The 23,801-nt window shown below is 35.3% G+C and overlaps 1 protein-coding gene across 2 annotated transcripts in view; it reads left to right on the plus strand.

Annotated features, from left to right (window-relative positions):
• The window catches only part of LOC150096756 (uncharacterized), a 90,251-nt gene that overhangs the window by 25,708 nt on the left and 40,742 nt on the right, over positions 1 to 23,801 (plus strand). The window lies entirely within an intron of this gene.

Below are 23,801 nucleotides of genomic sequence, written 5' to 3' on the forward strand. Positions count from 1 at the left end.
GCACCAACTTATTAAACTGAGAATGACATTTCTTTTATATAATGCAATATTTTTTGCATGGATCCAGCTGTGATGACTGAAACACAAGAAATCTTTGTCAAAATCAATTCTACGTATTTATTTTTATTTTATTTTTTTATTAATTGATTTTTGTTTTTCTTTCTTAATTGTTTAGTTCGGGTTTGATTTCATAAATTTCTAATTAAAGTCTTGTTTAGTGTTAGAATGAACTATTGTTTCTATAGCTTTTTTTTTTCATTGTTACCTTTTCAATGAATTGATCTTTTTGCATTTGAACTAATTGTCAGTTCGGTCAATTATTTTAATGAATATAATTTATCAATAAACTAAGTGTAAATTTATTCTGTCATTCTTAATGTTCTAGTTAAATTGTTTATTTTTTTTATTTGAGGTCTCTGGTCCATTTTTTTACTTCTAAATCGGTTACTTCGCAAACATCTTAACCTTGATACAATTTCTTTCAAAACCTGCTTTTCTTAGCTAGATATTGTTATTTGATTATGAAATAGCTGCTTACTAAGTTATTATTATTATTTTTTTTTTTTCAAAAGTAATCTTATTTCAATATTCCTTTCAGGTTTTTTTTTTTTTTTTTCCTTTCAGAATTGTATTCTTCGCTCTGCTAAGGTCGGTTGCTTTGAACTTTTTCTTTCTGACTTTGAACTCGCTGTTGAGCTACTCACGTTCCAATACCAAACAAGTTTTTTCTCTCTCTCACTCACTCTCTCTGTCTTTCTTTTCACGAACTAGTCTGTGGTCTAATGACCTCAAAAATATTTGATTTTTTTTTTTTTTTACTTCTTTCTGTTTTTCTTTCGCACCACACACACACACACACACACACACACACACACACACACACACACGTTATTTAATAAATATGCTTTAAAATACCGAAACGCATTGATAAACATTGTGTGTACCGTAACTTATACACTTTTAATCAGTACGTTAGTTTTAGCTGTTTATTCTTCGGGGGGTGAATTGAAGTGGCAGTAATAACTGTCTTGAATTTTGCGGCAAAATTAAAGGGGGATACTTTGCGGGTGTATAATAGACTGTAGTTTTCTAACAGCAGGAGGGATCCCGGATCTTAAACACCCATCACTAGCAAAGATGTCTAAAAGAAGCCATTTAATGAGCGCGCACATGAGCCTCACAGGTCATTTACTTGCTATCTTGGCGCTAGTAATGAAGTGGGTTAGATAAAGGAGACGAGAGGGGTAGACACACCACGCAAAACACAGACAGGATTTGAGTACGGTTTTGACTACAGTTTGAAAGAACTGGACAGCACCCAGAATCTGTAATAGAGTCGTTTATACGCTCCCCTCAGTAATTGATACCGAAAGAGATAATGGTTCTGTGTCACCGGGTTAAACCCTAAAGGTACTCGACTTCCCTCCCCCCAAATGCTCTTACTCTAAAAGAAGTCGTAAAAAGGTTCTATTGAATATATAGACCTAATCCACTTCGATTGTAGTTGTTGCTAGTTGAGGTCAAAAGGGGGCAGCACTGAGCTTTACTCTTTCCATCGTGAATTTTTTTTTTTTATTTCTGGTAGATTAAGTTGAAATGTACACGACATTTCTTAACTAATATTCATTAAAATGCACAGCAGGAAATGTTATGGCTGCACCTGGGTCTCGATGTGTAATCAAAGGGTTATTTACCTGCATTAGTACAAAAAAACATATAAGGAAAAAAGACAGGTAATGTTAAAGAGAGACAGAAAAATTGACATCCTTTGTGAGTTAAGTGATGCGAAACACGCAAAAGAGTTCCGTGCGGGGGAAAAAAAAATGCACTTAAATTCATTGGACGAAATCGTACTTTGTGATGGTATCCTAGCAACAAGAGCATTGTTGCATGTTACCGAGTAAGAATCTCCCAGAGAAACAACTCAATTGTTAAACAGCTTATATTTACACCAATATCCCATTTACATAGACATTTGCCATGTTGATATAACACAATGACCAGTCAAGCCACAACGCATGCGCAGTGATGCATTTTCGATTTATTTTTTTTACCCCATCAGCTATTTATTCTTTTTTATGTGGTTGTTGTCGAATCTTGGACGATGGTTAAAGCCACCTGCGCTCTGAGAAATATGGTGATTCACCACGATGGGGATGTGTCTACACTGGCACAAGTCAGTGACTCTATTTACCTGTAGCAAAGCCTAATAATTTATTGCTCTTAACAAGGCTGACCTGTCAGAAGCGCTATTATCCATCCCACCCACTATGCTATTGTCAAGATAATGGACTATTAACTAAAGGGGGGGGGGACGAGAAAGAGAGAGATCAACATGTTAAGACAACCCATAAACCCACTGAGGACTTGCTCGTATTTCAAATCAATGGATTGGTTTGAATATTTAAGAAAATCCAATCTGAATTATATATAAATCTGGCCTCAGCAAAACAATTGTTATTATGGGGTGATTATAATACAGGAATCTTTCTTGTAGTCAAAGAATAAGAAAATCTGGTGGAGTATTCGAATTCCTCAGATCCAAATGAATTGTTTTTGTCTACCAGTCCGTATTCAGAAAATTATAAGGAGTTTCCTGGATTAGTCTATGCAGAGAATTTGACTAGTCCAGGGAAAATCCTTATAATCTGGTATCCTAGAATAGTTAAATTCTGTGCAGAGAAAAAAAATAATTTATTATCGTATGAATAAACTATTTTGGTTCAGTAGCTCACTCGATTTATTAGATTTTTTTAAATATATAATTTGTATGTTTATGTTTTTCATTTGAATTTTAAATCATTTATTTTATTTATTATTTTATTATTTATTATGGGAAAATTCTACAAGAATATTTCAATAATACTCCCAACAATACAATTGTATCTACAAAAACTCAAGAATTAGGCATTATCGTAGACTTCTGTTGTTGTATGTGTATATTTGCTTATTAGTGCAATTTCTTGTGTTGTTTTCACACTTGTTGCTATTAGTTACCGATAGCGCAGACTCAGTCAATCACCTCTGACAACCCACCAAACCGAACATGTGCGTGCTGATCTCCTCGTGTTCTACAGCTGAATAAATATCACATTTGAGGATTTTTATCTTGTATATTATCTCGCGTTTCGTGACACCGCACTTTGCTACTTGACTTCAGTAAGAAAGAATAAAAAATAAAAAATAAAAAAAAAATTGTGAGTGAGTACAACGAAACCCCTGTTCCTTAAGTATGTAATATTTCTTGTGAACAACCTATTCGCTATACGAAGTGAACGAAATATGTACGTTGTTAAGGCAGAAAATGGTGACATAAGGAATGAAATCAAGATAAATGGTTCCGGTAAGATGAAGCCATGATTTCGATGTGCGGTGAGCGAATTTGAAAACTAACAACAACAAAATCCTCCTTTTCAGGTGGAAGAAACAGATAGATTAATAGGTTCCTGCATCGTTTACTTTAGACAAAGGAAACACATACATGCAAGCGTATATGTGAAAGGTGACTATAAAGTATGTTTACGACTTCAGGCTTTTGTTTCTTGGGAAATTGTAAGTAGTTTGCTAAGAAACTGATAACTTAAATAGATTATTCAGAAAAAAAAAAGAAAAAAGTGTGAATAGTTGAGTTAAACTTTTTGTTCCGAAACAGTTAATATTTGTAGTATTGTGAAGTATAAATATTGTATTCGCACGTAGAGAAATGTTATACGAAGTTTAGTTATAAAGTAATGATACTGATTTTGAGATTGAGCAGGTCAGTAAGCTGTTAGCGACCATTTTTGAGAGTCTATTTTTTTTTTTTTTTTGTAAAGTTCAGGGAGATGAACTCAACACGCTTAAAAGTTTAGGTCTGTGAACTTCGTGTTATGGAAAAAAAAAAAAAAAAAACACTAAATAGATGTTCATTAGCAGTATTTTGAACAAAATAAATATGCAAATATGCATAGAGATAGATTTTATTACAAGAAAGTAGGCACCTATCATTATACACTTAAGGTGCATTCGATAAGCAAGTGTCGGTAAGCGACGAGTGGACAAAACTGTTATCTGATGCTAAGTTTGACTTTTAAATAGCATTTCTGTAACAAGCGTATGCAGAGAGGTTCGCCTTTCTGCAGAACTTACGTCTACCTTCATCATAAGATAGGCAGGCTATCTGAATGACGTGCACTAATAGCACTCAAAATATCAGACAAATATTCATGTACTATTCTGTCCAAGGCTTTATTTGATAGACAAGATTAATGTCAGTTTCTATTCACTGTTTGCAGTGTAGACGTGCTTTGAAAGGCATGCAGTGTCGTGTTTTGATTTTCTTGGTACCGATTTATGTTTCGTATTGATCGGTTGTCCCACGTACGGTTGGGTTTAGTCCTTTAGCTATTACTTTCAAAATGATTTCCAAATTGGGGTTCGTTAAAGAGATTAGACAGGAATAGTGGAGATTCGTGTTGCTTTTCTTGGGAAATTAACGTATGACGGAGCTGGTGAATGACTGCCGACACCCCATGGGAGGGTAGTTCTACCATTAGTAGTATCAGGAATGTGCTGCAAGCTACAATAGGTGGGATTGTTTGCTGCTCTTTTAGAAATAAGAAAAAAGAAATAAACAACAGAATATTTCCAGTCCTGGAAACCAAGTATATGTTCGTAGTCGACAGAATCCTTTCGGTGTCAGCTATTAATTCACATAAAGTTTTTTTTTTTTAATTGTTTTTTTTTCTCGGGGTGTAATTACTGAAAATAACAATAAGGACAAAAATTATCCAAGAATTATCTTGAAAGATTCATTTTGAAATAACATTTTTCAAGAGTGATGTCATCGCTACAACTGAATCTTGAGCCATTTTTTGGTGTATATACTCCATATTATTTATTCTGATTTAAAAATAAAATTTTTCCCATTATTATTTCACCTAATTTAACCAATAGAATGGCTCTTTAAAGTAAAATTGAAATGACGTAATTACCTACTTACGGACGGACAACAATGCAATAAATATGCTTACGCATTGACGTCAAAATCCACATAAACTGTCTCAGTTGTATGAGAAGGATTTCTCTTTTTAGTTATAACCAACTGAAATGCATCGTAAATACTTCAATATTCAGCTAAATTAATGCTTTATAAAAATTTGAACCTAAGCTGCCTTTAAAAAGTCATGAAAATATAATAGATTATGAAATCACTAACTTTTATACATTCGATAAGATCCCCTAGGGTCTTTCGAGATTTCTCAGCTACTTGTTCCAATGCTAATATCAAATTTTGGAGCACTTTATACAAGAGATTGCATTTTGTTCATTATAGAAAGTGTAACTCCATTGATGTTCTGGAGGTGATCTCCCCCTTAAAAAAAAAAAAAAAAAAAAAAAAAAAAAATAATAATAATAATAATAAAATTAATTATTGCTACGGATAAAATGCATTAAAAAAACTTTCCTATTATGTGTTTGAAATTGATATCTCTTCTCCTCTATCTATCCTTCTAACTATTCTCTTCGGAAACTCTCCGAAGAGCGTCTTTGAAGTTGTGGAATATTAAAGCCCCTCATACTGAAGATTATTTGCATTGTGATACGCTTATTTTGATTTATAAAAATGCAGATTTCAATTTGCCTATTTCACTTTAACAAAAGGATATTTTAATGCTTTCTTTAATAGATGGGATTTTTTTTTAAATTGTAAATGATTCATATAAATTGTGATGTATGCAACCTCATGTAAACTATCGCCATGGAAGAAGAAAAAAAAAAGCTTTATAAGAAATACTGATACTATAGTGACAACAATAATAAGCTAAATCATCGTATAGAGCCTTCGTCATAAACTTCAGTCGGCATAAACGAACCGTTTGGTTGGAAATACTGGATTCGAGTCCTGTCTACGACGTGATCAAAGGTGAGTTAGCTGGTCTCATATTAAGCTGGAGGGTTTCTCAAAACTGGTCTCGTGAACAGATATAAATATTTGCCCTTAGGGGATGTAGCAGGGAGGGGGGGGGGTGGCTGCCGTCTCTATCAATTCGTAGTGAACTTTAATGATGGAACTCTACCCGTCCTAAGGGTCGGATGGGTTGAAGGAGAAGAAATTTATTTTCTAGAAATAAATTTCTTTAAATACATAAACAAAATATTCTAAACGGATCCTTTCCTTCCCGAAAGGGAACTGTCGTTTTTTAGTTATAACTTTAAGTGGGCACCTGCATGGTGTTTCACATTTCCCCATTCCCGTAGCTGAGTATATTATCTGTTGTTCAAAGCTAGGTGAAGAGAGACAAGAATGTTATATATGTCGCCATCTTGTGTTCCCAATCCTAACTAACAATATATACTATATATGTAATATGTGTTCTGCAACAAGCCTGTGTAGCTCCGTGGAAGTGGCGCTTGCATCCTGTTCGCTAAGCCGCACGAAGATAGACTTATAAGTTCGAGTCATTCTGAGCCTTTCTTCTATCGGTTCCAGAGTTAGTCAATCTCTGGAACGGGCAAGCTGGTTTTTTCTCCCAGAAACTCGGGGTTTTTATGCCGTAAACTCAAGAAAATCGACCGTAGAACCCACATTATTTCAGACGGTAACATATATATAGAAACTGTGGTCCTGAGGAAAATTAACATCAGCAGGATGGAGGTAGCGGAGATGAGAATGCTTAAGGGGATGCGCGGTGTGACCAGAAAGGATCGTCTGAGAAATGACTATGTCAGGGGAACGGTGAAAGTTACGAACTTAGGAGCGAAGATACAGGAGGCAAGGTTGGGATGGTTTGGTCATATGATGAGGAGGAAGGACGAATATGTGGGAAGAAAGGTCATGCAGATGGATGTGCAGGGGAGGAGGAAGCACGCGGCTAAAGAAGAGATGGAGGGAGCTGGTGGAGGAGGACTTGAGGATGAAGAACTTGGATATGGTTACAGCCAAAGACAGGAGGATGTGGAGGAGACTCACCACAAACAGCGACCTTACTTACGTGGGACAAGCTGCAGAACTAGAAAAAGAAGTGTTCTACTTTTTTTTTTTTTGTACAGTTGAGTGTTAAAATCATTTAAAGTTAAAATCGTCGATTTCTTCCCGATTGGAGAAAACCTGATTGCCTAAGCCAAAGATTGAATAACCCAGGAATCAAAATTTATGAATTAATATTAAACATTTTAATATGATTGACTTTAATTCAGCTATATTTCTTATCTGACGGACATTTATTATGCAAAGAACTGCTGTTTTATGAAGCAATATATTCTGAACTAGAGAGAGAGAGAGAGAGAGAGAGAGAGAGAGAGAGAGAGAGCGATGTATCGTTGCCTAAATCTTAAGCTTCGTTTAATACACACACACACTGATACACCATAAGTGAAAAGTCAATTTCGGTTGAGTTGCCAATAAGAAGACAAAAGATTACCTTTTAAGTTTTATACTTCACTTAGAAGCCAAGTCGCTTGGTATCGGCTCGATGCGCGTGACTTTCTTAAAAGTAGCAGTCACGCTTTGTGTGACAGCAGGGTTCTTGCAAAGCGAACAGAAGCGAACATACGTCGTTTCTTCCCCCCCCTCTCATCCCCTTTAAAACCTTTCTTTGTTCGCTGGTTGTAAAGATGGTAAACAAAGACAAAACTACCGCTTGAACAGTCAGTATTCCTTTGGGCCTACAAAAAAAAAAAAAAAAAAAACATGTAATAAAACAGAGACCAAGTCAGGGATACTTATCTACAGGGATATATATAGTATCAGGAAATCTGTGTGGTAATCATAAAATACGAAAATAGATTTCTCCTTCATTTATTATTAAATAATTTCCCAGACAACTACGCAATCATACAATAATACATTCCCTATTTTTAATTCAGGTTTAACCACTGAAAGGGCTGTAATATGAACTTCAATTGTTGTATATTTAATAGAAATTCTCTGTCACCTCGAGTCTTCTGCTATTTTATGTGTTCAAGCAAGGACATTGTTGCAGCAACAGAAGTTGGAACTGTGCCAAATATTTGATGAAAGAAATTGCCTTTTGTTTCTGTCCGTGAATAAATTGAGAATTGGTATAATAATTTTACGGACATATATTCCTTAGAACCTGTTAAAGTACTATATAAGAAAGGGGAGTATTTTCTTCCGGATTTCACTACAGTAAGAAAAAGTGGATTAAATTGGTTCATTTTGTTCTGGTCTATTGATAGATACGCTTTGCTGTAAATAATACCGGGCGATTATAATTTATTCGCTGAATATTTGTAGACACTAAGTGAGTTGATGACGTCATTCTTTTGGGTTATATTTAACCGAAATGCTGATATGTCCGATTAATATCAACAGAAACAGATTTAGCGAGAATTTGAAATCTTCCTATAATCTAGTTGCTTAATAATTTACAAATGGAAACATTAAGATTGAAGGAAAATTATTTACAGGATTTAAATTAAGTAATTAATTTAACAAAAATATTTTTTTTTTCACGTAAATATTGGCTAAAATATATAAAAAAAAAAAAAAACATTTGCCATTCACATACCTAAAACTCAATAGACTCATCATAGAAGCGTTAGAAATCGTGAAATATACACTTCTTAACTAAAATGTTATAACTACCTACCTAATAGCGTATTGGGCCTTATTCGTTCGATATAATCGCTTTTATCCATCTTGGCATTGACCGCACCAGGCGACGAAAGGTGTCCTGAAGTATATTGGACAACCAGACAGAATATGTCAACGAACCATGTGAGATGAGGCAGCATTGTCTTGCTGGAAGAGTTCAGATCCATTGATCCATATTGTCACGTAAACGGAAATACCTAATCCGAAAGAATCCAGAGGTAAGAATTAGTGGTTAAAATGAGTTCATTGGGGATGAGAGAACCCAGTGGTGTCCACGAGAACAATCCCTATATCAAGATACCGCTGGAGACAGGATGGATAGTCCTAATGTTTTGGTTCGTGAGTGTACACCTAATCTAAATGGAAATATAATTTCCACCATAAGACGAGGACTTTTACAGAGTCCAAATTTACAACTGTGGGCTTGTAATCAAATAAAACTAAGACAAAGAATATTAGCTGTCAGTTCACATTAATATGTGAACTAGCCGTCTTCTGCTGTGCTAACATAATATAATGCTAACATAATATTACACTTACTAGTTTCAGGTGAGTCTAAGTAATACTTGTAATTATTAGACATTGACAGTTGGCGATTCTGTGTACGTTTACAACATGATTTACGAGTGCTTCGTCACAATTAGCACGTATTTGAGTAGCATATTAGTTCGGTCGCAATTTCTGCAAATTCACAAGAGGTCGCTTTCTCTCTCTCTCTCTCTCTCTCTCTCTCTCCGGTGTAGCCTCTGCACACACACACACATACACACACACGCGCGCGCGTATGGTAATGTTTCTGTCACCGAGAAAGCGATCGCATTGCTTCTCCGTGTGTCGAAACTCTAACTTGGGGTATTCACACATCCATCCAGGCAAAACTGAAAGCAAATGATTGAATAGAATTCTTTGTGTCGACCTCTTTGATTAATGGATTTAGGATGTGTACTTAGTCTTTTCAAGACAAACTACAACGAAGAATTTAAGAGAATAAATTACCGATAATGTAAATTCTTATTGGAGATTTCCTTTTCTCTTGTGGGCTGATACGAGATTATATTAGAATGTTTGCATTCTGTATTACCGAGATGATGAATTTGGTGTCGGTAATTAGAGGGTTTGGTTCACATAACTGAACAATACAGTTTCCCTTTCATGCTGTTTCTCAACAGATCAGGACCGAAATAAGGATGGAAGAAGTTATTTGCTGTTATTCGGGAGTGATTATTATTATTTGCAGAAAGATCTTACTGAATTTATGAATTACAGTCACAAAATTTAAAGATATTTGGAGAGAGAGAGAGAGAGACAGAGAGAGAGAGAGAGAGAGAGAGTAAAAAAGAGACGTAAAGATAGATAGGCAGAGGTGGAAACAAAGCATGCAGACTAATAGCTCTGCACACTACGAGGGTGGTCTGAAAAGTTCTCGGCCTAACAATGAAAAAACGAATTTATAATTTCAAACTTATTTTTATTTTTCAACATAATCTCCCTTAAGACTAATACATTTATTCCAGCGATGCTCCAGCACACCATTATCCCGTCCCTGTAGTGGTTCTCAGTAAGATCCGCAAAATACCCTCTACAGCTGCAATTACCTCTTGATTCGAAGATAAACGCTGACCAGCGAGGACGAGTTTTAGTTTTGGAAAGAGAGAGAAGCCAAATCTGGGGAATAGGGTGGATGTTCCAACAATTCATAGTGCAGATCCTTTAATTTTCCCATTGCTAAAACACCTTCGTGGGCAGGTGCATTGTCCTGATGAAAGATGATTTTTTTATTCTGTAAAATGGGTCTTTTCTCATGAATTTTTTTTCCCGCTCGTCTTTTTAAAAGATCAGAATAATAATATTTCCCGGTTATTGTTTTACCCTTTTCAAGATAATTAATAAACAAAATGCCTTAGGCATCACAAAACATCGATGTCATGACCTTTCCTGCTGATGGAACCGACTTTGTCTTCTTTGGCGCTGAACAACCGGTTTTTATCCACTGTTTTGACTGCTGTTTGGATTCTAGTGTGATGGTGAATACAAGTCTCATCCATAGTAATAAATCGATTCACAAAATCAGTTTTATTCTTGTTAAAACGCTCCAAGTACTGTTCAGAGATTTTCATGCGAGTGAGTTTTTGATCTGCTGTGAGCAAGCGCGGTAACCATCTTGCGCAAAGCTTTTTCATTTGCAATTCTTCATGCAATATATACCCTACATGCTCTTTTGAAATGCCTACAGTCTCAGCAATTTCATGCACTTTGACTCGCCAGTCATCGAATATCATATCCTGCACTTGATCATTGATTTCTGGTATTTTTACACTTTTTGGACGTCTTTCACGTGGATCATCTTCAAGGCTGGTACGGCCACGTTTAAACTCGGCAGCCCATTTCTTAATTGTCGAAAACGAAGGGGAAGAGTGCCCATAAACTTTTATCAACTTCGAATGAATTTCGTTTGGCGTTAAACCTTCTTTTACAAAGAATTTTATAACCGCACAATACTCAATTTTATCCATTTCAAGGGATACAGACAACACTTCAGACTTCAGACAGCTGTATAAAACAAACTACTTGATAGCATGACTTGCAATTTCACTTGGATGCTTATGACAGATGTACCAACTTAAAAAAAAAAATCTTTCCGATAGTCTTGCTATCTGTGGTCGAGGCCGAGAACTTTTCAGACCATCCTCATATTTACATTGTGAGAAACAATTATTTGGACAAAAATTGCTTTTTTTTTTTTTTTTTTACTAGTAGACTTTATTTTGACAGGGAATACTTATCAATCTTTTTTTATAAGTTGAATTAGAATTGAATCTATGTTACTCTGAGGGTGCGTAAAACATATTTCATTATGTAAACAGAGTGCAGAGAATCAAGGTCATTTATAAAGACTAATTATATTATAATAATTATCTGATTGCCATTTATTTAAACTGGTCCTGTGTCGTTTTGAGGTGTTGTTTCTAGTTTCATAATGCTAATTCGCTAGAAAAAAAAAAAGCTAATTGTGAAATGTATAGTCGCCTACTAATGGTGTATTTTTTAACTCGTTCCTGAGTTTGTTAATATTTAATACAGACAAGAGGGTTTTTTCTTGCCTATGTTCAGAATTTTTAAGCAAGCAGTCGTAAAATCCATACTATGCTATTCAGACAAAATACAAGTGTTAGGATATAGGATCACGATATTACGTCATTTGGCAGTTATACTCTCATCCCCACTGCGTTTCAAATGGTCGGTAGCCATGGCCTGAGTTGTCAATGAAAAGGTGACAACCTTCCACCGATTTCCAAAAAAATAGGGCTAAAAAACTTCCGCCTATTGAACTAGAGGAATTGATTCTATAAGGATTTAGAGGATTTACTGTTTTATTTATTACAGTTTTTTCAAATAATTATTTCAAGTAATAGTTTTCTTATGATATTAGTTAATAATATGGGATTGGAACATAATCTATTGACTTGGATCAGGGGATGGTTGACAGACAGATATCAAAAAGTGGTATAAAGTGGGTGTGAATATGCCAGATTTAAGGTAATCAGTGGTGTACCTCAGGGTTCAGTCCTTGGCCATTATTGTTCAATCTATACATCAATGACATCAAGCAGGGTCTATCATCAGATTTGCAATTGTTTGCTGATGATGCGAAGATAGGCAGAGCAATCAGGGATGCTACTGATATTCAGCAATTACAAAATGATTTGAATAGACTGGAAATCTGGGCAAGCGAAAATGGCTGTCAGTTTAATGTTGGTAAGTGTAAAGTTATGCACTTTGGCGTGATTAGAGTTCCAGCGGCATATTATATTAGCGGGGTTATGCTACCAGAAACTGAAGAGGCAAGGAATCTTGGTGTATTGGTGAATAAGAATTTAAAGTTCAAAGGTCACATAACAAAAGTTGCAAATTCAACTCAGAGGATAATTGTTATGTTGAAGCGAACCTTCACATGCTAGGATACGGAAGTCATTTTGCCTCTTTATAAGGCTTTGATAAGATCACAGCTGGATTACTGTGCGCAGATTTGGTCTCCAGGGTTTCAAGGGGATAAAGGAGCTGTGGAAAGGGTGCAAAGAAGAGTTACAAAGATTATATCCGGATTATGGGATTTATATTATGAGGACAGATTGCGAGTATGTGGATTACAGACTCTGGTTAACAGGAGAAAGAGGGGTGATATGATAGAGGTCTGTAAACTTTTGAATGAGTATTATAGCATTTCAAATGATGAAATTTTTCATTATAGGGAAGGCGGGGAGAGAACACGGGGGCATCCATGGAAGTTAAGGTTGTTCTCAGTCAAGAAAGGGGTAAGAGCTAGGTTTTTCTCCCAGAGAGCAGTGAGTGAGTGGAATAATTTGCCCTTACGGATAGTGAGCGCATCTAGTGTAAATGAATTTAAGGGAAGGTATGATAGCTGGGTTGGGTAATTTACAGCCACCGTCGATGAGTCCTTGACTCCCTGGAGGTCTCAGATCATCATCATCATAATAATAATATTTAATAAAACTATAATAATACTTTTAATAACTTTAAATTTTTGTTAATAATTTTAATTATATTTAAAGTATACAAGAAAAATTATTATTTTTCTGGAAAATTTTTTCCATGTTAATCTTCTAAACTGCTATCAATAATTAAGCTTATTTTGTCTATTTTTAAAAGAGAAACTCCTTTTGAAAATAGGCAAAATAAGCCATAAGTATTGATAAGCCAATATATTTTTATGAACAGACAAAATATTTCACTTACCATACATGGTATAGAAAAGGGAACTCGCAGGCTGTTTTCGTATTTCTTAATATTGTCCTACATGTTCGAAAAATACTTCATTTTTGTCTCATGTTAAGGGAGCTGCACTGTATTTCAAAGTTACCTAAATTGTCACACTTCAATCATGTGCGACACCTCACATACTCTTCACGACATTCTTCGCAATGAAGAAAACGCATTTGAGTTTTGGACTCCCACAATCCATAATTAATTACGTTAATTTCGACCTTTTTTGTTGTTGTTGTTGTTGAGCTACAGCTACATTCTCAATTGTACTCAATTTTTTTTTTTTTTTTTTTTTAATTTAGTCTGTTATTTATCTTTCCTTGATACTATCTCACGAACAGTACACAATTTACAATACTGGAAGAAGGACGAAAAATTAAATTTAATTAAAAAAAAAAAGAAACAAACAAAAAGAATTGCGAACACTGAATAGCGAACATAATAGTTTTATTATTAATTTATTTCTTGTTGGGCCAATTATTATTTTTTTTTTTTTGTTAAATGGTAATTTGAAAACTTATGGCGAAACTAGTAGAGCGAACACCGAGGTAATCCGACAGCAATGACTTGAAACATCCGCAAAAATTCTTTAGAACAGCTTATCTTACAAAAATGGTAAGAAGGCATTGAGTTCACATTCCTTCTGGACCCCCTTACGAATTACAACAGTATTAGATGTCTTTTCTGTCATCTAAAAATTACCAGTACATCAAAACAGCCTTAATTTTAGTTTTAACATTGCATTTACTATTTGTTTTAAGCCTACCATATAAAGTCAATAGCAGGGAAATAACTTCCCTGTTGATAATGTGTACTTCCGATTCTAGATGTAAAGTGTAATAATTTTCAACCGGTGTGCCGCGAGATTTGTGAAAGCAAATTAATTGGAAGAAATAATGTCGTAACTTGCGCATTCATTTCCTTGAAGCTTCCAACAAGGATAAGTAATTACTATTATTAATATCTTCTGTATGTAAATCAATCAAAATTATGCCTATTATTTGCCAGATCGTCAAAAAAAATTAAAAAAATATATTTTTAGTGTGCCGCAGAATTTTAATAATTAGTCTAGGTGTGACATTTTATGAAAAAGGTTATAATTTTTTTAAAAATTAATTTCAGGTACAGAAATACAACATAATAACTTAATTCTCCAATAATTCTTGAATCATTTGAAGACCCCTCATACTTAGGGGAAAAGTCGTATATGTATTTCCCAGTTCATCGTTCACCTTTTCCGACACGTTTAGGGCATTCTTTACATTAAAGTAGCACTTAGGATTTAAAAACGAGACAAAAGGCACAGTTAAGAATATCAAAGCCAAAGAGAGTAGCAAGATAGAACGAACAGATAAGAGAAGCCAACAAGCAAAGTTCTCCTCATAACGTGTATACGACTCCCCGTGGGGTCATAAATAAGTTTTGCAGAAGACAGGTCCATCTTTTCCCCCCAACGTAAACAATGAAGAACGCTGTTATTATGTCGACACCCTTTTCTTAGCCCAACCTCTAACCCAGGGTCGTTAATAAGGGAAAAGTCTTCATAACCCTCCAGAATTGTCGGGTGCACACCGATGGGGGCCCTTTGCCAGCAAAGTTCTCTTCATCATTTTGTTTTCGCGTTTTTGTTCGTTGCGTTCCTGCCTCCGACATCCCCACAGCGACATAATGGCGATGAGCGACCCTTTACAACATGAGATTAATTCTTTTCTGCCAGCAAGTAATTTCGAACTCCGAGAGTTTTGGGATCTCTTTAGAGCCAATGTTTGCTACATGCACACACACATATATACACTTGCGACATCTGGTGTTGGGCGTGAATAACTCATAAGTCGAACACTGCTGGCGTTTTTATCCATCACTATTGGTATGGTGTTATTGCCGAGATTAAAGCTAAGATTGCTTCCTAGCAACGAACCCATAAATAATGAATGACAACAGTTTGCATACTTAACAACCGACACTGGTCCGTTTTTATGTGACGAACCTTGCACGGTGTCATTTAAACTTTGCTGGCAGCAACAATAAGGGTAGTAAAATACTTATTAAAATATCTTCTCTTAAGTTTGTGAGTTCACTGAATAATTACTGAGTTCAATTAGTTGGAAAAAAAATCATGTGTCATGTGCATTTTTGTCGACAGATGACGCTGCAGGATTGTTTTTATTGACGAATACTTTAATATAAATTTTAATTATGTTTAACTAACACAATATTAATAAGAATTGACACATTATTAAAAACAACGACTTAGTAATAATACTAATAATGTCTAATAATGGAATCTTGTCAATATCACTTCAAACAATAGTAAAGATTAGCACGTGTACATTTCATCAATATATTGTCGTCATTGTTATATCAACAATTGTAATGACCATGCGCATTTCACTACTCATTCTCGTCAATATCATAAGCATTGATAAACATTCAAATTTATTAGGAGATTATAACAATTTTTTTTATTGTCAATGCTCTGTTTTCTAATAATAATTTTGTTGCTAAACGTAGGAATCTGATAAACTCGTGTTTATTTTAATAAACGTAATGGTTTACTTAACAGTATGCGAATGTTGATGATACCTTTAGAAGCTTACGGCAATGTCTACTATACAAATTTCGCAATTCTTCCATGCAGTGCTATTTTACTTGCGATTTCTTATGACTTTCTGGTACCAATGGAGATGCTGCGGGTGCTACCGCAGGCATAGAAAGTGCCGTAGAATTAATAAAGAAGGAGGGATGTTAGAGATGAGAATGAGGGGTTTTATTTGTTCTTTCGTACAACCCACGATCTGCTTTATTTTGCTGCAAGAAGAGATGGGGGGGGGGGGCTTAAAATGCCAAATAAACGGGACTCGAGCATCGTTGGCTGCGGAATGTTGATCGATGAGGGGGGTTGTGAGGGTGAAGGCACGTAATTCATCACTCTTTTCACATCGTATAAATTAAAGCTGATGATGGAATACGTGAGGAAGGTCACCTTGTTCCCAGAGCGGGTGACGTCGCTCTCAACTGCAGAGCACCGCTCAAATCACTTGGTTCATCATCGTCCACGTTGCATCGCATCTGATGCTATCTGTCACACACGCTGGTCACGTGATTGATAATTTGCTCTCTTCTCTCTTTCTCTCCATTAAATACCAACTTTCTCTCATTACCGCTTATCGGCACCTCTTCCAGCTGAACAATTATCGAAATCTATCCATCCATGTCCTCTCTCTCTCTCTCTCTTTCCCTAATGCAGTTTTTTTTATTCTTTTGTTTCATTTCTATTTTTTTCGCTTTTTTCACTTTAGTGACTTTCTTCTTCTTTCTCTGTTTTTTATTTTCCTTCTCTCTTTGTCCTTCTATTTTATTTTCTTGTCCTCTTTATCTGTCTTTCTCCCAGACTTATTTCCCTTCTCTCTCTCTCTCTCTCTCTCGCTCTCTTATGCTCTTATATTCCTACTCTCTCCGTGTTGTTTTTATTTTCTCTTTCTCTCACTCTTATTTTCATTGTCTCTCTCTCTGTACTTCTCTAAAAGTCTTATTTTTCCTCTTTCTATCTATTTTCTTTCTATTCTCTCTCCCTCTTTGTGTGTATGTTTTTTTGTTTTGTTTTTATCTCCCTTTCTGCATATTTCTTGTTTATTTCCTAATTCCTTCTTTCTATTACCGTTTAATTTTTTTCCATCCCTGTTTGTGTCGATGCTTCTACTTATGATCCTTTTTTTCCTCTGTTATTTCCGCAACTGAATTTTTCGTTCATTTCCTTCACTCTCTCCTTTGATATTCACTTCACTTTTTATTTGTCATTCTTTCCGCATCCTATTTTCTCTATTTAGTCTTTTTCCTTTACCACTTTATTGGTTCTCTGTCTCGCTTCCCTTAGCTGAGCTGTGTGCAAACTGTCAATGTCCACCCCCCCATCTCTTTGTCTCTCTCATCTCATTTATTTTTTTATCTTTCTTTCTTTCTATCGCCTGTATCTCAATTGTTTTTCCTTATTTTCTTCGGCTACCTTCCGATTCGGTTTCTCTTACTTTTCTTTCCCGGTGTTCTATTTTTATTTTATTCGGATTCCGTCTTCAGTTTCTCATGCGCTTTCTTTTTCGTTTTATCTTTCTCAAATTCCTGTTCTGTTCGTTTTTTTTCTACATTATTCCTCCTTCAATACTTATCATTCCTCTCTCTCTCTCTCTCTCTCTCTCTCTATTCTCTACTTATCGCCTCTGGAAATGTCTTGCGAACTTTTCCCAGGCGGAACCCACGATTTGAAGACAAAACACAGGCTGTACGTAAAATAATGATAGCGTTTCGTCAGTTAATTACATCAGAGCACGAGCAATAGAAGCATCCGAATTCCTGCATTCATTAGATGTGTAGAATTCAGGTTTTGTTTATCGCACACAAATGGATGACGTCTTTCAGTGTTCAGAAAAGGCCGACAAGGAAAAAGTGTAGCCGACGATCAGTGCAAGTAATAGAGCGAACTGACGATCCCAGGAAGTAATAGAGTGAACAGCATTTTTAACTTCCCACCATTAAGGTTTTCTTCTTATTAGGGGAAGTTCAAAGTGCTCTATTTTACAGCTTTCTTTTTTATTTCCAAGTTAAAATAGGAATTTTAATCGTCTACTATTCCAATGATCAAAGGCAAAATACGGGCTTTCTTTGCGGTTAGAAATTTCAAACAAATTATACTTTCACAAAGGCTAAATGCGAATTTGACTTCTGCTATACAAGGGCTAAATTTCATCTCTGCTATTCCTAAGGCTAAACGCGAGTTTTGACTTCTGCTGTTGATAAATTCCAAGCAAAGAATTATGAGTTTTGTTCTCCTACCTTCACAAAGGCTGAATGGTAATTTGACTTCTGATATGTAAAGGCTAAAATTGACCTTATGCTATGCAAAGGCTAAATTCGGTCTTCTGCTATTGCTAAGGCTAAACGCGAGGTTTGCTTCTGCTGTTGATAAATTCCAAGCATAGAAGTATGAGTTTGGACCTCCTGCTTTCACAAAGGCTAAATGCGAATTTGACTTCTGCTATACAAGGGCTAAATTTCATCTCTGCTATTCCTAAGGCTAAACGCGAGTTTTGACTTCTGCTGTTGATAAATTCCAAGCAAAGAATTATGAGTTTTGTTCTCCTACCTTCACAAAGGCTGAATGGTAATTTGACTTCTGATATGTAAAGGCTAAAATTGACATTATGCTATGCAAAGGCTAAATTCGGTCTTCTGCTATTGCTAAGGCTAAACGCGAGGTTTGCTTCTGCTGTTGATAAATTCCAAGCATAGAAGTATGAGTTTGGACCTCCTGCTTTCACAAAGGCTAAATGCGAATTTGACTTCTGCTATACAAGGGCTAAATTTCATCTCTGCTATTCCTAAGGCTAAACGCGAGTTTTGACTTCTGCTGTTGATAAATTCCAAGCAAAGAATTATGAGTTTTGTTCTCCTACCTTCACAAAGGCTGAATGGTAATTTGACTTCTGATATGTAAAGGCTAAAATTGACATTATGCTATGCAAAGGCTAAATTAGGTCTTCTGCTATTGCTAAGGCTAAACGCGAGGTTTGCTTCTGCTGTTGATAAATTCCAAGCATAGAAGTATGAGTTTGGACCTCCTGCTTTCACAAAGGCTAAATGCGAATTTGACTTCTGCTATACAAGGGCTAAATTTCATCTCTGCTATTCCTAAGGCTAAACGCGAGTTTTGACTTCTGCTGTTGATAAATTCCAAGCAAAGAATTATGAGTTTTGTTCTCCTACCTTCACAAAGGCTGAATGGTAATTTGACTTCTGATATGTAAAGGCTAAAATTGACATTATGCTATGCAAAGGCTAAATTAGGTCTTCTGCTATTACTAAGGCTAAACGCGAGTTTTGACTTCTGTTGTTGATAAATTCCAAAAAAATTAAGTTTTGACCTCCCGCTTTCACAAAGGTAAATGGGAAATTGACTTCTGCTATGCAAAGGCTAAATTTGACCTTCTGCTATTGCTAAGGATAAACGTTAGTTTTGACTTCTGTTGTCGATGCCTTCGTTATCTTTTTTTAAAGAATTATCCTGAACTTCTTACAAACTGAAGTTTTCTTTATCTCAAAATATAACCATTGTCGACAACAGTTTTAAAAGATGAAAACTAAAAGCTTTTAATAAAAACCTTAAAACAGACATTTTACCCAAAACAACATTACGACTCGTAATCGATAACATGTTTTAGAAATTAAAAATAAACTTTCCTTAATTATAATTCCCAAGTACTTCGGGAAACAATCGTAAGTTTTAGTTCATTATACACGACCGTGTTCGTGTGTGTGTGTGTGTGAAATGGAATTTATAATAACTCAGCGAGCAAAACATTCTACGTTGCTTTCTCCTTTGTCGAGGGTAGCAGAATGACAACAATTGCCGATTGCACCTTCCCCAATGCAGCTATTGAAGCACTTAATACCATAAGAGGGTCGTTATGTATCGATAAAATATCTCAGCCAGCAGACGCCATGTAATTATACCGAAACGAAACGGTTGTAATAAGAGACGATGGAAACAGTCCGCCTGTTTCGTATGCAAACTATTTAATTTCGTTATACTCTCTCTCTCTCTCTCTCTCTCTCTCTGTGATTGTAGTCCACTCAAAACATCCAAGAATAGTTCTCTAGATCAAGCAGTTAGCAGAACTGCCGTTTAAGATATCAAGTCTGATGGGGCAATTTAGTTCCTAATAACTTTCGCTAGAGTTTGTTGTTCATCTTTTAAATCGTGGCTGCTTTATTAATTTAATCATTAATAATATAATTAAGGATTCGTTACGCCATATTAATTAATAATTTAGTCGTCGAAGTAGCAAATGACACTTCTTGAAATTATCGGCTTCGATCACTCAAGGCTAGAAGTTGCGTCAGTTTTCGCTTTGTGTTACTGATAACAAGCAGGTTTCGATAGGCTAATCAAACGCTGTTTACTTGTTTAACGCTTCGCCGCTAGATGGTGTTACTTAATATGCGAATGATTAACATAAATGTCGAAATATTTAGTTTTTTTCTAAACAAAAAGAGAAATTAATCGAGTTTCTATTATTATTCGAAATTTATATTTCCGGTTCTGAAATTATTATTAATTTCTCTATGTTAAACGTTATTATTGCATTAATTAAATGATTAAAGTTAAACTTTTTTTAAAATTTAATTAAAATTCACCTATACAAACGTTCTTGTAAAACTCCAAAATTTTACAATAAATTTTTTAAGAATGTAAAGATTTCATTATAATAATTTTTCTAAAATCGTACAATAAAGTAAAAATCGGTGTTTCTAAAAATTTCATATGTAAAAAAAAAAATAAAAAAAAATAAAGGATATTATATATATTAATTGTGTAAACAGTTTGTACGCGCCCAAACATATTCAAGCACACCATTTTTATTCTTAAACAATTATTGTATTATCCCCGTGTGGTTGCCGGGATAAGAACAGCGAGGTGCAGATTGATCTTGATTGATCTTGATGCGGTGATTAATACCCTTGGAGGGTAATGGATGTCATTGCTGTAGTCAATGAAGTTCTAACCGAGGCTCAGCTATTGCTGTTACCCTCCTGCCATGATCAGAGCTTTAATTGCTCAATAACACCTTATCCCTACACTGTCCTCTACAGATAACGGGGAAGATGAAAAGCATTCTTGCTTCTCCCCTTTAAGCCAGTCCTTATAAGGATAAGAATAGCACCAATGTAGCTCATGCATGTCGTACTGTTATACTCTTGCCATGATCAGAGCTTTATAGCTCAATAACACCTTATCCTTATACTGTACTCTAATTCTTGCTTCGTCCCTTTAAGCCAGTCCTTATAAGGACTATTATGTTAAATTAAAGGAGGATGGAAATGAAAGGAGATGCTAAAAAGTCCTTTTTAGGACTTCCATGGTAACGAATGGCAATGCTGTAGCCAATGAAGTTTTAACTGAGGCTCAGCTATTGCCATTACCCAGTCATAACTAGAGCTTTTAGCTCAATAACACCCTATCCACACAGATTTACTTCATTCAGATGAAGGGATAAAGATGTTGGAAGTTTATTTTCCACTTGGTTAGATTATAATAAATTTAGTTTAATCCTTTATCCAAGTGTATGCAAACAAAGTCACACTTGGATAAAGGATTAAACTAACTTCTCCTTGCGGACATTATGGGATCTCGTTTCTATCCACCATCTGGTGCTTGCAGAGCACCAGATGGTGGATAGAAATAAAACAACGAATTTCTTTTTTTTTTTTTTTTTTCGTTTTCTCTTTCCGTTAGTCACATTTAGACAAGGAGTGATGAGAGCTTGGTCCACCTTTACCACGAGTTGCCTCAGTCCTGAAGATACTTCAGGCGCAAACTTTGTGTGCTTACACTTGAATAAAGGATTCAACTAAATTTATTATAAAGGAATTCTCATCGTTAGAATATTCTTAAGTACTTTCGAGTTAGCCGTCTCCTATAGAAATTTAGACTCTGCAGAAGGGAAACAAATCAACTAAAGAATACGTGTAATTATTCAATAGAATATATTCTCTTTATAATAGTTATCTCGGTTGATTTTAATCGGTAAAATCAGCATTTTTAAAATCTATTTTTTCACAGTTATGCATCGACCATTACGTAACAATCTGTGACATAGTTTTGAGCTTTTAAACAGATCTATCACCGCTAGATGGGTCTCATTCTTTTTTCTTTTATAACCTTCTTCCACTCCGACCTAATGATTCTACATAACTGGTAAGAGGTCTTAGTGACTTCTATCCCAATAGTCAGACTAAAACGTGTTGGTTCCTTTTAAAATTTTTCTCTTTGCCTTTACTTCGGTAAAGCCAGACTACAAATTATCAGATTAGCAACCACGAAACATTTAGATCGTAAGTTAAAAACATTTTTTGGTGAGGGATGGCCAAGATCCATTCACTAACTTCTTGATTGCCCAACTTCCTTGAAGTCGTAAGCTATCCTTAAAAAAAAAAAAAGCTACATTTTCGTAACTAATCCTTAAGGCGTCTTGAAAAGAGGTTCCAGAACATTTAAATTGGGACAGTTTCCTCTCTAATGTTGTGAAACAAGAAAGTGCCTATTTTTTTTTTTTTTTCCACTTTAGTGTAACGAAGGGAGTGTATTTGAAAGCCATAATGGCTACCTCCCATTTGTCTCTCTCTCCATCTCAAGCAGGTTTTTACACTTTCTTCAGAAGTAGGGTTATTTCTCTATCGAAAGAAACGTGCTTACAGCGCCCTTCTACCAGTAAGTAAGTACCATTAGAGGGGGATATCTGAGCTCTAGTGTTCATTGCACAGGTAAAATAAGACGCTCACTGCTGAACATTAAATACAATAACGTCTTGGATAAGATTTTTTTTTCTCCCATTTTCTCTTTTCTTCGTTCTATTGCTAAACTTAATTCCTTGCGCAGTCAAATTTGCGTCATAAATAAGACACATTATGGACACATCGCATTAAAATTTCAATTTTTTTTTACGGCATCAAAGAAGTTGTAAATAATGCAATTTTTATTGCTCTACAAGCACCAGATGTTAGACAGAAATGAGACCAACGGATTTCTTTTTTTTTTTTCTTTCTTTCTCTCTTTCCGCTAGTCACATTTAGGTTTTTGAGTTATACCCGTAGATATCGGTGCGTTAGATCCGTATGTAAGCAATCACAATGTTAAGTGAACCCACGTATACGTTTAAACTATTCCCTAAGATTGCCAGAGAGAGAGACAGAGAGAGAGAGAGAGAGAAACATAGATGTATACTGTAATGTAGGACATTACGACGTCTAGCTAATGAAAAATGCAAAACTCCACACCCCAAGCTATAATTATGGTTGGTTAATAGTTCCAAGCAAGAAATCCCATTTTAACGACTTTCTAGCTTACTTGGATACACAGTCGAATAGAGTTGAAACACACACACACACACACACACACACAAAATCCTCTGATTTATAAACTTTAACATTTATTTTCGTACTGTTTTATTTCATAATTATTTTAATTTTTCGATTTGTTTACTGGCATCAAGTAATGGAGAGAACATATAGGGTGATTGAACCGATTGAGAATAATACGGGTTGTATCATGTCTATAAGGTAATAGTTGATCGAGTGGCCACTAGATGGCTACGCTACTGTTGAACTACAAACGTATGTTGATATTCTGGTTTTTAGATGTTAACAGTTTACTTTTTTGAATAAATTTTCTCAATTTCCGTTGCAATTGGGATAATTAAAGAAAAACTGTAAATAGCGTGCATGATGCGTAATCTGTAGACTTATTTTTTTTGTTTCTTTTAGGTTGATTTTCATTTTAATGACTCGGTAGATTTTTTATTTTTTATTTTTTTTTGTTGCTTTTGTCATTTGCAACTGGCTGAACTAATTGATGCATGGCATTTGAATT

This window comes from Typopeltis vanoorti, chromosome 18 (assembly GCF_054136105.1).
Source record: "Typopeltis vanoorti isolate ZY-2024b chromosome 18, IOZ_Tvanoo_1.0, whole genome shotgun sequence".
NCBI lineage: Eukaryota > Metazoa > Arthropoda > Arachnida > Uropygi > Thelyphonidae > Typopeltis > Typopeltis vanoorti.